Source organism: Leptonotus elevatus, chromosome 22, assembly GCF_054856555.1.
Source record: "Leptonotus elevatus isolate MCC_2025b chromosome 22, RoL_Lele_1.0, whole genome shotgun sequence".
In the NCBI taxonomy this organism is placed as follows: domain Eukaryota; kingdom Metazoa; phylum Chordata; class Actinopteri; order Syngnathiformes; family Syngnathidae; genus Leptonotus; species Leptonotus elevatus.
The window spans coordinates 6655651-6673311 of NC_141260.1; the positions used below are offsets into that span (position 1 = coordinate 6655651).

Genomic DNA, 17661 nt, shown 5'->3' on the forward strand with positions numbered 1-17661 from the left:
TCAATAAATCCTCAACAATAGAAAAAATGGATCCACTATAGACTTCCTTGTTTACTTATTAACAAAGAAAACGGTATTGTAATAACATTGTTACTTTTTTTTTCTTTTAGATTAATTTCCATGAGGTGAAACGGTTTGGCAAAATGGATGGATATTCTGGATGGCCGTGAAAAAAACGATCGCTACAGAAACCAACGGTAATCTTTCAAGGGGGAAAATAAAGGCAGCTTTGACAATTTACAAATGTGTGCTGTAGTCAATCAATGAAGGTCATTTAACAGTGTAAAATACTTCCAAAATCCCTCATCGGCGCCGCTCCGCGACACGGTCGAGCAGGACACGCCACTCAACAACCGACGCCCCCCTCCCCCACCCCCACCACAACGACGACAGAATAGACAAAAACCTTACTGTATATTGTAGCAACGAGGGCTATACACAATTGAGATTTAGAGCCTACTCAAACTTTTCTTTGTTTTTGTTTTCTTTTACTGCATATTAAAACCTTAAAGTGAGATCTGCTAGCAGGTGTAGTTAGCATGTAGGCTACCATGTCTAGCACTTAACTTTACCTATCTTGTTAAAACAGCAGCCGGATAACACAACGTTCAAACACATCAAATACGTTTCAATACATCGCCAGTATTAACGTGATGTAGTTTAGGATGGGGAAAACTTGCAAAATCTAACTTATTTAGCATTATACATCAGACTAAAAATAATTGCCGTGCAACACTTACCTCAGACGAGATGAAATGGGACGAGACCGTCGTCGAGAACCTTCTAAAATAGTCTCATTCATGCGTCTTTAATTGGCCACAGCACAGACAAGCAGAAAACGACCAATCAGGGAAAAGAGATAGGACAACACGAACTCCAACTATCAGCAAGAGGGGTCCGTCGTCTAGAACCTTCCAAAATCAAGCGAATGTCATTGGCCACAGCACAGACAGGGAAAAAAACGGACCAATCAGGGTTAGGATTAGAAAAAACCGCGCGAGAGAAGACAACGCGAAGTCCCAACTATCACAAGATGGGTTGCAGCCCGATGGTGAGGTTGGAGCGCGCTGCATCCGAGGAGACCAGTTTAAGGGGGCAACTGCGCTGCGTGCAGCTGCAAGGTTCAATAATGCGGATTGTGTCATACAACACTCGCGGGTTGCGAGTAGGACATACTGCTACATACAGGACAGGCTGTCTGGTAGTGGATGCGCTGCTTGACCAATTGTATGTGTTTTTTGCACATCAACATACAAAAATAAATACATATAAAAAGATAAAAATTGTAATTCAAACATCCACTTTTTTAACCACTAAAAAGAACCAACCATTGTCTAATTCATATCTTTGTTTTCAGTGTTAAGGGAGTGACACATATTTTAATTACTATGCATTTAAAAAAATCTGATTAATCTGTTATTTTAATTTCAGCAATTATCACCTGTCTAAATTATTCAACACAGACAAATCTTTACAAGCGATGAAATATTTCTACAAAAAATCCAGTATTATATATTTTATTATTGGCTACATTGTACATGTCACTGATTTTTTTTTTTTAAAGTATATTGAACATAAAACAATCTAGTTAAATGAACCTTCCAATTTGAATTTGTTGATTTACACCATTAACCAAATTTTATTAACATCTTACAAATTCCTTTTATATGTCTATGTGTGCCCTGAGGAAACTGTGGAGACAACATGCGCACAGTCACTGTTTGTGCATCTTGAAGAACTCATCAATATTATAAAAGAAAACATTTATTTTAGCAAAGGAAATGGACAATTTTTAGTATTAAATAATAAACCATAATCAGCAAAAAACACAGTAATAGTCACGCTACAAATTTGGAAAATAATCAAATAAAAACATTTTGTGACTGAAAAGTCCTGGCTGTACCTAATCAATTGGCCAAGATGGCCGCCGCCCTCGGCGAGCGGAGTGGCGAGAATCCTGGTCATACCTAATCAATTGGCCAAGATGGCCGCCGCCCCGGGTGGGCAGAGGGGAGAGAATCCTTGGTGTACCTAATTAATTGGCCAAGATGGCCGCCGCCCTGGGTGGGCGAAGTAGCGAGAATCCAGGGTGTACCTAATTAATTGACCAGAATCCTGGGTGTACCTAATCAATTGGCCAAGATAGTAGTAGTAGTAATAGTATTTGCAATAGTAGTAGTCGTATATAGGCCAAGCCTTGAGTACACCAAGAAAAAAAGGGGCTGAGTTGAGCTCAACAGTGAGAGATGATTGGCTGAGGCAGTTGCTATGCAAAAGTGACAGACCATTCACGCACACACATTTGATTTTAACTTGTTGCGAGACGTCACGCACCCACATTCCATTGATTTTGTATAGGATACGCTCACCTCAAACAAAAGCCTCTCACGACCTAACGGTTGAAGATGCAGATTCCAGAAATGGCTCGTTAGAACGGCAAGGGTTTGGGGAACGCGAGCATGTTCTCAGTTTTTTAATCGGATGAAAAATGACCAACTTAGGAGCAGGTTGAAAACTTATGATTGATCGAAAATGAAGAGGCAAAAACGGCGAAAATAACATTGAAAAGAGATCGAAATAGTCCGACTTCTCCTCGCTTAAAGTGAAAATAAAGGTACTAAATGACACATTAGCCAAATAAAACTTAGTTTTTCAGAAAGCAGAGGCTTGTGGCTACAAAATGTGCCAATTTGATGTCTAGTGAGCAAAGATTGTGGCCATGGTGACGAGTTGAAGTGAAACTTTTGGAAATAGATTTTTTGGTTCCCGTCACTGAAGCCTTAATTAGTCACACTCTAAATAGGCGACTTTCACCCCTTTGCTCACAGTCTTTGAACCCGCACAGGGGGGAGAGCTTTCATTCCTTAATTTTTTTTTTGACACTGAGCTAAAGATGACAAAAATTCCAACAAAATGAGCTAAAATTCATATCGGAGCTAAAATTCATATCGGTCGGTCAACGTATGCGCGTGTCTTGGAAAAAGGTGTTTGATTGGAGTTGATCTCTTTCGGATTCCCATTCATTCCTATGGGACTTTATTTGGGAGTTTTTTGGGAATAGCGTCGCCATGGTAACTGGGAATTCCCTTGCGGAAAAATCGGTGGAAGATTAAAAAAATAAATAAAAAGAAGAAGAAGAATAATACTAGAAAAATTTCCGCGGAAATTTTGAATGGGCCTGCTGACTCTTGCAAGGTGGAAAGATGCATGCTCTGAACTGTTTGCCAAATGTTGGTGTACTTTACCTCTCAATTTGTGTCAGCAGGAATAGAGTTCAGGACAATTTGTAATAACTGCAGTTATTACATGTGTAATGGCTTCCCTTATGTCTTGATTGACATTTTAGTCATATCAAAAGGGAATCAGTTTAATTTCTTGCTTATAGTGTAAGTGATTAACTAAAATATAAAATGCAATATACTGTATCATGGAGCAAATACAGTATGAATGCAGTGTTTAAATTTGACATTGCATATTAAAAGGCATGTTGGTGCTGATCAATATTGCAGGAATATTACTCCAAAGTACATGTAAAACGGCTCTTAAAAGAGCCGTTTTGGGTCTTTGTTACACAGCATCTTCATCTTTTCCTGAGCACACAAAGGAACAAGTTGTTAGAAAATAGGCAGCAAAACTGAACAGTTAAAACTTAATCTAAATACTCATCCAATACACATGTGATGGTTTTTCAGTGAGGAATCCTGTAGAATAAATCATTTTGGTCTACGTTTGCGGGATCCCTTTTTTCATCTTTTCTCTCCACCAGTTGTACCGGACATAACAACCTTGATATCCTTGGCCATGTCAAGTAGCGCCCCTTGCTGCGCTCCATCCACCTGTATTGCATGTGAAAATGAAAAATGAGTGTTCAATGTTTGCCTAGATCAATTCAGTAATCAATCATCACTTACCATCACAGTTCATCCCTTACCATCGCAGTTCCTCACTGACACCAACACTTTTCATTGTGTTATAGTCACAATCACAATAAGGACAAACAAAACATTCAAGTCCAAATGCACGATGTCCTGCTAACAGAAAAGCACACTGATTAAAAGTAGCGTCATACAACACTGCTCAAAATAAGGGAGCGCTTAAATGGCATATCCCATGTCTTAAATTCAATTTAAAGCTCAATAAGTTTAGAACTAACTAAATGATAAATATGTCTACAAAAAAAATGATTGGCCGCTCTGATTTTGAGTGTAGTTCTGTTATGACACAAATTTTGAACGAGCAAAGGATTTAACTTTTCAGCCTTTACAATTTAAAGTACAGTATCCCCCTCTTTTGAGCAGTGGTATGAAAGGCTCAATAACATTTGCAAAGGCACACTTGTGAAAATGGTGCCCTTGCGATCTACAATGAGCTGACACAAGAAGTTAACACACAGTAGACCGGACTGTGGTAACTGTAATAAGTGTGCAGAACGCCTGATTGAACACAACAATCTGGGCGAGATATGTAAATGTGATCAATCAGTGTCTGCTTTCCAGTTGTGGCCTGGGTGATCAGCTGTGAAAAGCCTCTGGACTGAAACAAGTCCAGAATGGATTTCTTTCCCTTTGAAAGTAAATCCTCATTAAAGTCTCCGCAAACAACAATAGGCTGGCAGTCCATCACGGCCAAGGCATCCAAGAAACTTCCAAGGTTTGGAAGAAAGGTGCGATTGGCTGGCAACCAGTTCAGGGTGTACCCCGCCTACTGCCCGAAGCCAGCTGGGATAGGCTCCAGCAACCCCCGCGACCCTTGTGAGGACAAGCGGTACAGAAAATGGATGGATGGATGGGGAAGAAGGATCCAGACAAATGAGTTTCAGTGAGGCAAAGGACATCTGCCAGCCTCAACTCATGATGAGACTTTAAGTCGTCAATATGAGATGGAAGCCCCTCGGTGTTGTGATGAACAATGGTCAAGGTGGGAAAAGCAGTTTGCGGCATTTTGAATAAGTACAACAATGGTCTTGTACTTTGGAAAGAAGCGCGCGTCATACTGTCCATTGCCGTCGTGACGTTGGGATTGGCATAGATTTTGGATTCGTCAAAGTCTATGACCCTCAATCCCTGAAGTGACGTCGTGCGGCTTAGGGCAACATAGGCCATTCCAGGTTCAAACACACGCTTAAGAGACACCACTGCAGAAGTCATCGTCATGCCTTGCACTTTGTGAGCCGTGCATCCAAAGGCAAGCTTCATGGGGAATTGCCGCCTGACCACGCCTTTCATGCCCAGGTTTTCCTCCGACCTTTCGATATAGACCAAGTCATCCGTCGGCCCCAGAATTTTATGGCGCAATTTCTGGCCCGCTTCGGGATTGTCTAGCCTCAGTCCGAGCAAGGTCACTTTCTCCGCCGACCCCTTTGGGGCGCTTTGAACAATGTTGCCTATTGTGCCAAAGGTCCCGTTCACCAATCCGTCCTCGACATCCAAATTCCGAAGAAGCATAACCCGTGCTCCTACACCAGCTTGAAGAGCATCCGGTAGATCCCTTCTCGACCCCATGATCACTTTGGTCACGGTGACCATCGCCCCCGACCGTGGGCTCTTCCTGTAGTCCTCTGCGGGAATATTGACCACAGTCAATTTGAGAGCAGCCACAGTTGCTGCATTGTGCCTATCCACCTCTTTATTGGTGGCAAAGATATGCAGTTCCTTGGAGACCATGGAAATCTCGTCGATGATCAAAATTTCCACGTTACAAAGGGTTGCTCTCAATGCGTCCAACGTATTCCCCAGCGCCTGGTAAGGAGGCTTTAGAGTCCTGGGAAGTTTCAAGAGGGAATGAAGCGTTTTCCCTGAGATGTTGTAAGCCGCCGTGCCAGTAAACGATGTCAGCAGCACAGCAGGCTTGGCCATATCCGCTTCGTCGCGGAACCTGGGAAGCTGGCGGAGAATCTTACTGGCCTCCTGGTAAATGCACTTGATGACATGCGATTTATCACAGCCAGCTCCTCCGGAGATGAAATAAAAGAAGGGCTCGAGGAGACGATCCGAAACACGTTTCAAACACCACTCGCGCACAGCGTAGAAGACGGACGCTTGCGTTTCATTGAGACTGCGGTACATGTTCCTCACAAATTCGGCGCCTCAAACACCGGCAAGGCCGCGCCGCTACCAGGAGCGTCCTGGTAGGCCGGAACCTCATCTTGCGGGTCTTCCTGTAACGGATTAGATTCGCGTTCGGCGGCACACTCCAAACGCTCTGCTTCTACCTCCGGCGCAAAAGTGCTCCACGCGTTGAGAACCGCACGAAGCTCTTTCAATTTTTCGAAGGCATTGTCCACGGTCTTTCCCCGTCCTTCGTACCGCCCCCGATTGCGGTCGAATATAGCCCGCACCCGACCGAACTTTGATTCCCGGGCACCGTAGAACTCCTCGTACGTTTTGAGGTTTTCAGACCTGAGCTCGGCGTCGTCTCTGTGGGGGAGGTACAATTTAAGATGGGTCCTGTAATACTTCTCAGCATACTTTTTGATTGAGAAGCGAGTGAATCTGATGACGGCATCTTTTCCAATCCGCTTCTGGATGAATCCCTTGCCGTGTGAGAGGGGAATGACATTCTTGCCCTCAATCTGCTGACCGTAGACGACCCGGTATTCGGATGCGAATTCGGCGAGACACATCCGCTCAAACATTGCCGTTCTAGGTCTTGCCACATATTTGTCTGGCAGACCAGACATCCACACGTTGTCTGCGTCCGGATGCATGGTCCTCAGTCTACTCATGGGTAGACTCAATTTCACGCCATCCTCAGCAGTCTGGATGAAAACTACGCTGCGCGAGCACTTCTTCAGAGGGAGACTGCATGTCCGCGCCACCGCTTCTTGAGCGCTCACCTCTCTGTGCTTGGAATACGCCGCCATTATTTTCCTCATCTCGTCCTTTTTGTCGACAAGAGGCTTTGTCTTCAAGTCTTTGACGACAGACGTGAGGAACTCGGACATCTCGTGCTCCGGTTTGGAAATGTACGACATCATGTACATGAGACACGCGACGTCATCGAGCACGTACTGAATATCCATGTTGGCGTTCCATGCCCGCAGCAGATGTGGGTTGTAAGCATTGATCCAGCTTTCCGTTGGAGCACGCTTCAACATGACAACCATTCCGGAGGTCAGATTAGTGACGCTGTCCTTGTAGCTGTCCATTGTCAAATTGGCCTTTTTGAGAAGCTCCGGCAAGTCCTGCGGGACATCCGCGTCCATGAGGATCTCTCTGATGCGTTTGAGCTCTTCTTTAGCCTCCCTTTGTTTTTCGGTGAGGCGCGCCGATTTGGCCGCCTGCTTCCTATGCTGGCCTTCCACACTCTTGTCCGTTGGGACGTCTTCAGTCTCCGTCTGGAATGGCAACGTGATGGTGGTTTGGTCCATCGGCAGTTTGGGGTACCCAAATCTGCAAGAAACGTTTCCTTTCCGACAAGACTTTGTGTGGTTTTTGCTGTGTGCCTGAACGCTGGTGACAATGTCGTGCAGTTCAGGGTCCTCAATCGGGTCTGGTATTTTGCAAGTGATGTACTTGTCGATGAAGTCAATGGCTTCTTGACAACATCTGGGGTCGGGTTCTTCGATGACTGGCGCACCCTTAATCCAGAGCAGCATGTGAGCGTGCGGACTTCCCCTGGCTTGAAATTCCACACGATAGAAGTGGTCTTCTACCGGACCGAGGGGCTGTGCGGGAGACAGGATGAATGCCATAAGAGCATCCATCCTTTTCTCAAAAAGGCGCATCACTGTGACCGGATTGCTGCGAAGAACATGGCATTTGGCATTCCAGTCGAGATGGGAAAAGTCCCCTTGTTCGCCTTGCTGCGCTTTGACTATTTCGATTACTTCGGGCCATCTCATTTCCGCAGCAGAAAAGGTAAGGAAGAATGTGGGCTTGCCCAACTGCCTGGTCATTGCATGGAGGTCCCTAAGGGCACCCTCCCAAAAAGCCGGCGTGCCTCTCAAGGGCTGCATGAAGCGCATCGCATGCTCTCTTTGGATGAGCTTCTCCAGTTCGTCTTTGTCCTGAAGCATCCGGTTTGAAATCTTCCTCCCATCCCAAGTGAGGGCTATCCCCTTGCGGGCCTGAATGGACATGCTGTTGGTGGCCAGATGCGTTTCTGTCACAAACTGCGCAAATAAAAGGTAACTTTGATCTTTGGCAAATCGAGTGTCAACGGAGAATAACCTTGCATTGAAATACAAACTGGGTGACAGCTTAATTTCTCTCGCCTCATCGAGTGAGTTCTGTCCTGTTGGGAACTGAACGGGAAAGGCCATGGCTTCGAGGTTTGGCACGGCAAAAAATCCCACCGGCTTGTTTCCTTGGGCAGGAGCGATGCTAAATATGCCGTCCCCATATGACAGCTTTTCCTGCGCGATGTCAGGAGGCTGCATACAGGTGTCGAGCGTCAAGCCCGGCCTGAGCTCCTCTTTGCTCTCTTGGGGAGTCTGTTGCTCTTTGTTTGCGGGGGTGTCGCTGCTCTCTGGCTGTGCATCGGCCTCAGGGATGTTCTCTTCTCCTACCCCCTCGTCTTCCTCTTCTTGGAGACTTTCAAACTGAGCGCTTTCATCTATAGATACAGTTTTGTATTCTGGATGAATGCGTTTCAGTATCGTCAGTGCTGCCAAGACATTTGTCATGTTGACAGTGTAAAAATGCTGGTAACCTTTGTACACAATGCGGCGCTTCAGCTTCACCTGGAGAAGCTGGGCCTCACTGCGCGGCCTTGGGAGGGAGTTCACTGTGGCTTCCATCTCTGATGGAACGCACACCACAGAACCGTGTACGGCTCTTTGCCGTCCTTTGGGCAACGCAACAATCTTTGCAAAAGGGATGATTTTTGCAATTAGCTGTCGTTCAAGTACATTTAATTCCGACAGCTCTTCGGGAATGGGTGCCAGTGCCAAGTTATTTGCCACCGCCTGGGGTGGCATGCCACCTCTGAACAGATGGTTGTCACAGGTATAACAAATCCACTCCTGCATCCGTTCTTGAGCAACGGTACATGGGGCGGGGCAACTACAAGTGTGAACAAACTGGCCTGTCAAGCACGCAAACGCCACATCAACATCTTTGGTGTATCTGGCTCGTTTGCAATGCTTTACTTGATTGGGGAAAAGCGCACGGTGGCACACTGTGCAGATATACGTCGGCCCATGCCGAACCCTTTCCCGGAAAGAAGCGATGGTGGCTTCCATTTCTGGATCTACGAGTGCCTGCTTCATTTCCACAGAGACGTCTACTACACCGTTGGCCTGACCCTGCTCAATTTCCTGACACTGGGGAATGATGTGACTATATTTCCTTATTATTTTCACAGCACAATTTAACTTGTGGCGAATACGTTTTAGCGCGTTTGAATCACGCCTGTCCTCTTTGTTTTGTAAACAGCGCCTAATATGAGAGAACCTGAAAGCTGAATCTTTTTGGTACCTTTCTCCCATGTAATTTTTCTGTTGACTCTGAAAAGATATATCCTTTTTGTACCTCTCTCGCAAGTAATGTTTTTGTTTACTTTGAAAAGAAAGGTCATTTTTGTACCTCTCGCAAGTATTGTTTTTGTTTACTTTGAAAAGAAAGGTCATTTCTGTATTTATCTCTTATGTACCTTTTCATCAATATCTTCCGCTTTTGCTGAAAAGCAAGATCGTGTTGGTATTTATCAATCAGATATTGCTGCCGTTTTGCCTTAAAAGCAGAATCACTGTTGTATCTATTCTTCTGATAGAGCTTCTTTTTTCCTTAACGCAAGGATCACTGTGATATTTAGAATTAGATGTAATTGAAAGTTTTCTTTGGCACTTACGAATGGGTTGACGTTCTCTATATAAATGTTTTGCACGCTGACTTTTACTCCATTTAGAAAGATCTATATTAACATGCAGCAGTTTGAGTCCTTGCTGAGGTTCCGGAATATTTTGACTCTCATTAATTTGACTTGCTTGGCTATTTGGCTCAACATGTACCGCACTATGTAGCTCTTGATTTGGTACAATACCGATCACAAGTTGTATCGCTTTACTTGGGGATTCACCTAATTCAATTAGTAGCTCTTCATTTGCCTTTGATATGGTTGTAGTAGAATCCCGATGAGTCTTAATGGAACTGCCATCAATATGAAAAGAGACTGGCACAAACTCATAGGTTGCAAACCGGCTATGTCCTTCAAAAAGCTGACGCAAATGCTCAACCAAGCCACACAAGTGAGAAAAACTCAACATAATTGCAGTTCCGTTTGGGTGTGGCAAGCCCACTTCAGATCTGGAATGTGAATCAAATAACCCAAAGTATCCTGATCTGTCACGGAATACTGCAAAACACTCTGGATTCACAATCAAGAAAGCAAGAGTGACATTTTGTGACAAGCACTCAAGCTGAGCTCCAAGAGACAATCCCAAGTCTCTTTGGGAATGACCGTCATCTATGACATAACCAACGCTGAGCTCATGCATCTGTACATTATAGACATTGGTGTCCGTCATGACTTGTTTTGGCATCTCCTCGACAGTCAAGTGATCATTCCCAAAGTTATGGTCCAAAATCAATTGCTGTTTAGCACCCACGTAAAGAGAGTCCCCGTGTTCAAGCACTCTGTCAAGTTCAAGCGAATTAAACTGCAACCCCTCAGCATGGAAGGCCAAGAAAGTGAGAGCCATACAAGTACACTGGTGGTTGCGAGAAAAACTTGAGTACCTTTCATCCATCTGTGAATGTGTGGCCCTCACGGATAGCGTGCGTTGAGGAAGTCCCACAGCAGGATCCTGAAATGATTGAAACCATTTTAATTATCTTAAATTCTAACTAATATAATTTTAAACATTTCATATGTTAATGGTTAATGTTGTGAGTATAAAAAAAATTACCTCAGTCCCAGGACGACGGGGCGATGATGGTCTGGAAGGAACCTCCGCAGGGGCTGGCCTTTCCTCTGGCTGAAACGACAAGCAAACAATAATTTTTTAACACAGCACTTGTGTGAAGGGTCACTAATTTCTGTTTGTGATTTTAAGTAAGACTTCTCAGGGCTGATAAGAATGCAATGCAAACCTGGTGCTCTCTCCGTGTGCTCTTATGGGCTGGCTGCTGTCGTCTGTGCCCTGCGGTGGATAGAGATAGAGAGATATATATTATTAAATATTTTTATTTTTTTTGCTTTTACTGCGAAGCATTGTTACGACAAGAATGGACAATTAACTATACTTTTTTTTTTGTCATGAAGATAGATATGTAAACATAACGGGCAAACAAAATAGGAAAACGTAAATACCTTCTTATCCTTTGGATCCTGGGCAGTCCTCAGGGCTGGAAAGATGAGCTGGAGACCGCTTGTCCATCGCCTCCAACATGGGTGGGCTGAACCAGAGAGGGTTCAATGGGATGTTGCACTGTAAAAAACACAACAAAATAGAAATAGAGAAATAGAATTTTAACATGTGCCATGGTAAAAGGCTGAATGAATCCATGATCACCATCACAAACCTGGAGAGTGCCCATCCACCCAGTGGGCCCACAGGTGACCTCAGAGTCCACAACCGAGCTGCTCTGAAATGACTAGTGACATTATTGCAACACACACATTCATAAAATTTAAGGTTTTCAAAAACATGTTAGGCTTGCGTTTACCTCCTTGGCCTTCCCGACGAGTGTCCAGTCAAAAGGGTTGGAAGGCTGAGGCGCAGTGACCTCACCCTTAACAACCACTTTTGGTCTGAACACTCGAGCTGGTGGCGAACGCTGAGGAGCAGCCGGTGCAGGTGGTGCAGTCCTCTCCATCCGCAGGTTGACGGCAGCCCACAGCAACCGCGCAAGCACCGACATCCCATCGCTGTCACTGAGGTGTACCTTCCAGACATGATCAGAAAAAATATTATACATCTACAAACATACTTTTGATAGGAGGAGCACTAATAAAATGTTTGTTTGTTTTTTGCAGCAATTAATGTACTTACCCCGTCTCTACACCACAAGTGAAGATGTGACAGCGGGAAGTGGCCAGCAACAGATAGGTAGCGAATACCTACAGTAACAAAGAAAAAAAAACATTAGCCCAAGAGTCCCCCGCTGAGACACCAATGAAATCAGATCAGGAGGTGACTTAAAGAAAAGTAGAACACTTTGTGTGTGAAAACAATTTTCAACATGAAACGTACCCATAAGTGCTGCCACCCGGTTGTACTCCTGGCGAAGAAGGTCCTGCTGGGCCAGCTCGACGTTCAGACGAGGGGGGAAGTCCAGCACAACGACCTGCACAAAGTTTAAAACTGTAAAATATACATCTGGAGCAAGATGAACTTTCATTCATATTCCATCCTTCAATATTCATTAACTGTTTAACTACGGGAAAAGGCTGAAATGTATTTTAAACAGAACATATTTGACATATGCAAGTACATACTTGAAATGTAAATGTATGATCTATATAAAGGAAATGTGTGAACTTACGTTGGGCCAGCGGCTGCAGACGGTGTGCAAGAGCTGGCCAAAGTCAGCCGCTGCCTCAGCGATGGGGCGGCCCAAGTTGTTGCTGGGAGCCAAAATGCAGACCACCTCGGGTGACCGAGGCAGAACAGCATTCAGCACCTCAGCACGCAACTCGGAGGCCCTGGCACCCGGGGTGGACATCACGGCAAACGAGAAACGTCCCTCCGGCATCTTCACAACCCCATCGGCAATGGCTCGCAGGTGGGAGTCACCAACAACCAGGACAAACTATTACAAAAGAAAAAAAAAAAAGTAGTAATTGAAAAAAGGAAAGAGGTAATTTAAAAAAATAGACACAAATGAAGGTTGTTAATTTGTTATAAAGGCAGAGTTGATTATAAAACATACCGTGTTGTCCTGGTTCAGTGCTGGAATGACCAGTTTGTGCCTCCGCCCAGTCACAGCTGAAACTGGCCATTCCCGAACTCTGTGGCGCCAGCCAGTGCCTCTGCCTAAAATGATGCACACACAGAATACCATGTCAAGTCTCAACTTCAATTGCTGACAATGCACAGTACAAGTACATGTTCCACTTTGAGTGTATATGAACCTGCAAAATATTGGAATTGTTTAAAATAATCAATTGTAAAACTGCTGCAAAAGCAACTAAAATTATGACTGACCTGGTACCAGAGCCTTGGCACCAACAGGGGACACCTAAAACATAAAGCATAGACATTACACAATTGTAGGCATGTGCAGTCTGTCAAGGAGGGGAAGCTTGAGGACCCAAATGCGGGAAGACAGGGCGAGGAGGCAGAGGCTCAATCAAAAAGGGGATTTTAATTTCTACAAAACAAAAGGTGAGATCTAAATTGCACGGAAAAACATAATATGGAGAAAACAAGGCAAAAACGGGCAGCATCACAGGGGGAAATACAACAATGACCCGACACAGACAGAGGGGAGACAGCAGACTAAATACACAGACTAACGACACAACAAGACACACCTGGGGCAAGACACAAGTGGCTGAGGGCACTGATTGGATCACACGAGGAAGGGCAGGATCACACTTAAACAAGACCAAGGGAGACACACAAGGAAAACAGAACCCAAAACATGACAGTCACCATAATATAGAGTAAAAAGCAAACATAGGTTGTAATGGTTAAATTAGTTTCAATTAAAATTGACCAGGTATTTTGTACATACAAGTGATGTTAATTCAGGCCAGGTTTATTAATGAAATTCTTAATCACAAAAGAGATTCAAGGACTTAACTGATACTTTTGTTTGTGTCTGAAATACAGTCACAATTGCTCAATTTTGCTAGAATTTTCTGATCAAATACATGAGCAGAAAGGCAGCAGATTGTACCAGATTAGATTATAGTATAAAGGAAGTATATAGAAATATGTTTTTGACAAAACAATGACATACACTGTTTAGATAGACATGAAGTCTAAAACAAAACATTAGTTGTTAAATATAACCGTCTTAGTTATTATTATTTACATCTGGTCTATGTAACTTAAAAGAAACCATGTGAAATATCTGTGTCCGGGCTCGGCACCTCACAAATTTGTGATCAATGTTAGTGAGTTTATTTTTGACATCAGTAAAATTTTTGAAATCTTGTAGAAAACAGACTTCATCACAATTAAATTCAGAATTAGTTTGACATGAATAAAGCAATGCACAAATATCGCTCAGTCATACACTCTATATTTGTCAAACTATGCCCTGGTGAAGACAATCTTGTGTTGAAACATGTTGGTAGTCCATTTTAAATAAAGGATTTTTTTTACATTACTAATGAGTGTCTTGAATACACAGACTGCTTTTAACATAAGCATTTTAGCATTTTTTTCTGCTTGACTCTATATTTGTAGCCGGAAATAATGTGTATTGCACATTAACAAAGTTAATTGCATTTTGCCTGCTGTGGAACATACCTGGTGGGCAGCCACAGTAGAGGTATGCGGTGGGGAGCGGGCGTCCACAGTGGCGAGCCGACTGGCTGGAGCTGAAGTTCGGACTCTGGCCTTCTAAATAAAAAACTGGAGACTGCATCGTGGTCCCATCACTGGTGGCAGAGGGTGGGGACCGAGGCTGAAAACAAAATATACAGCACATTGAGGACCTAGCAGTGTGACTCAAAATAACTCAACACAGAATACACCACCGCCAAGTGCAGAATTGAATAGAGGCAAAGTACCTGCTGGGGTGCGATGTTTGGGCTCAGTTCCGGAGCAGCAAGGTCCAGCTTCTTCCATCGGCGCTTGGCTGCCTCGGAACGCTTCCCCTTCCGCGGCATGCTGCTACAGCTACCTTTACTGTAAGCAAAAAGAAAAGAAAAAAAACTTCCCAAGACAAAGTCAAAAGTAAACTGGCAGTAAAAAAAGGAAATCAATTTAAACACAACAAAATAGTAAAGTAATGATATTAGAGTGTTTGTAATGTGCTGTTGAGTGCAAGTTCAGCTGTATTTGCGTTCTAGACTCTGTGATGTAGATCTTATATATGTATTATGTTGTTTGAGGGCAAGATGGAAGCAGGTAGATGAGGTGGAAGTCCAAGGCGGTGCTGAAGGTTTGAAATCCAAGTATCACGGTCAGCAGCTTTCCAATTCGCACAGTGCTCAGCGGATCGCTAAAAGATTCAAGATAAAATTTGTAGTTAATCTCAGATGTGTATGAAACATTAAAAATGTACATTGAGTCTAATGAGGCAGTGGTGTCATTGTAATAAAAATAAGAAACCGTCATCAATTGAAGTATAGTAACATCACACATTGTATAGTTCATTGATTATAAATAATGCAGAGCCTTGAATAAATCCTCAACAATAGAAAAAAATGGATCCACTATAGACTTCCTTGTTTACTTATTAACAAAGAAAACGGTATTGTAATAACATTGTTACTTTTTTTTTCTTTTAGATTAATTTCCATGAGGTGAAACGGTTTGGCAAAATGGATGGATATTCTGGATGGCCGTGAAAAAAACGATCGCTACAGAAACCAACGGTAATCTTTCAAGGGGGAAAATAAAGGCAGCTTTGACAATTTACAAATGTGTGCTGTAGTCAATCAATGAAGGTCATTTAACAGTGTAAAATACTTCCAAAATCCCTCATCGGCGCCGCTCCGCGACACGGTCGAGCAGGACACGCCACTCAACAACCGACGCCCCCCTCCCCCACCCCCACCACGACGATGACAGAATAGACAAAAACCTTACTGTATATTGTAGCAACGAGGGATATACACAATTGAGATTTAGAGCCTACTCAAACTTTTCTTTGTTTTTGTTTTCTTTTACTGCACATTAAAACCTTAAAGTGAGATCTGCTAGCTCTAGCTAGCGCTAGCAGGTGTAGTTAGCATGTAGGCTACCATGTCTAGCACTTAACTTTACCTATCTTGTTAAAACAGCAGCCGGATAACACAACGTTCAAATATGGAGGTAAATATGGTGCAAAACTAACTTGTGCAAAAAATTTGTACCTGTAGAAAAAAGTCTAAATTTGTATCTGTAAAAGTCGTGATTTGTATCTGTAAAAAAAATGTGTGCCTGTAAAAAAACAAATTTGTGTCTGTAAAAGAAATTTGTACCTGTAAAAAAAAAATGTGTATGTGTAAAACAAATTTGTATCTGTAAAAACAAATTTGTACCTGTAAAAGTCATGATTTGTAATCTGTACAAAAAATTTTTTGTACCTGTACAAAAACTATAAATTTGTATCTGTAAAAGTTGTGATTTGTACCTGTAGAAATGACAACTTGTAGTCAAAGAAGTCTCCACTAGGAGTCACAAGTGGGTTTTCTGCTGCTGTTCAGTGACGTGAGTTTTGCCCCATTTGTCGCGCTACAAATGGAGCAAAACTAATTTGTACTTGTAGAGCGCCGTGATTTGTACTCGTAAAGAAGGGGGCGGGCTCTGGTGTAATGAAGGGTTGTTTTGACCAATCAAGTGAGAAGGATTTGAGCGGATTGGAGCGCAACCTCATTGGTTTAGCGAACGACGGTGGCGGGACTCGCGGAAGGATACAAGCAGGACACATCGTCGCCAACCAACATACATATTAAGAATACTTCAGTCTCTTTTGGTTTTTGCTATTACAAGGTAAGTATTATGTTACTTCATCATTCTTTCAAATATTGACGATGGTCATCCAACCTGTTTTTATGATTAGCATCACATATTTAGCTTTCTAGCTAGCTGGCATTTGATTTCATGCTAAAGCAGTCTAGTCATTATCGTCATTTCTGGCGCCACGGACGTAATTTCATCTCATGCTTTGGAATATTGTGGCTATATGACAACAATGAACAACTAAACTACTTCATTATATGCCAAGAATGGTGCAGTGCGCTGCTCCCCTGTGTTGGTTAAAATTGTTATTTCTTGTATTAGTTAGCTGGCTAACAAACGAATTCATGTAGCTCACATATGCGCCATTGACAGGTACTGGAGGGAAGATGCACCCAATCGATGTTATGTATGTACACATTTGACTCCATAGTGTTCTTTATCTTGTTTTGCCTTCTAGAAAAATGACCGATCAGAGCAACAGCTCTTCGCTGCAGCAGCAGGTGAGCGGAATATCGCTACTGTCTTGACATTAATGGTGTGTTTTTTTTAAGTGGGTGGTCGACATATAGTTCACCAGCGCTCCCTTGAGCTTCTCGTAGCTTCAACTCAGTGTCTGAGTTCTTTTCAGGTCTATTTTGCATACAGTATTCAGCACGCACACCATGGGCCTGGTGCGGTTCTTGTCAAAGTAATAGTTATGCAGTAGTCTAAACGCAAAGTTGTGAGCCTGATGTAGTTTAATTTAGGAGAGTTACCGGTAGCAAGTTTATATGTATAGCATATATGTATACAATAGTTACATAACAACTAACGGGAGTTTCCATTTTTAATATTAATTTATCAGTTATGATGCCGTACTACTACTACTGTTACACTCAACAGGACGAGCATTTTCGAATAACCCAACCAACCTTATCAACAAACCTGGAAAAAACGCCAAAAGAGGAAACTTTTCTCTTGGAAGCGGGTCTTGGGAGGAGGACCATAAATATGGGTGACAATGCCGATCACGCAGAGGTAAGCCTAAAAGACAATTCTACACTTGAGTCTTGCCATTGTATTGTTTTTTAATGTTTTGTTTCCTTCTGTATATGTGTGTTTCCATTACCCTCAGATTTGCGCAAAATGCAAATTGTGCAAAAGCAAACTGTTAA

The 17661-nt window shown here is 43.2% G+C and overlaps 1 long non-coding RNA gene across 1 annotated transcript; it reads right to left on the bottom strand.

The window, feature by feature from the left end:
* Positions 1-11709: 11709 nt before the first annotated feature.
* Positions 11710-12186, bottom strand: LOC147155459 (uncharacterized). The gene is made up of 3 exons (XR_015092264.1): positions 12137-12186; positions 11936-12003; positions 11710-11828 (listed from the first exon to the last, which is right to left on the bottom strand). It is a non-coding gene; the product is annotated as an uncharacterized LOC147155459 (long non-coding RNA).
* Positions 12187-17661: the final 5475 nt, after the last annotated feature.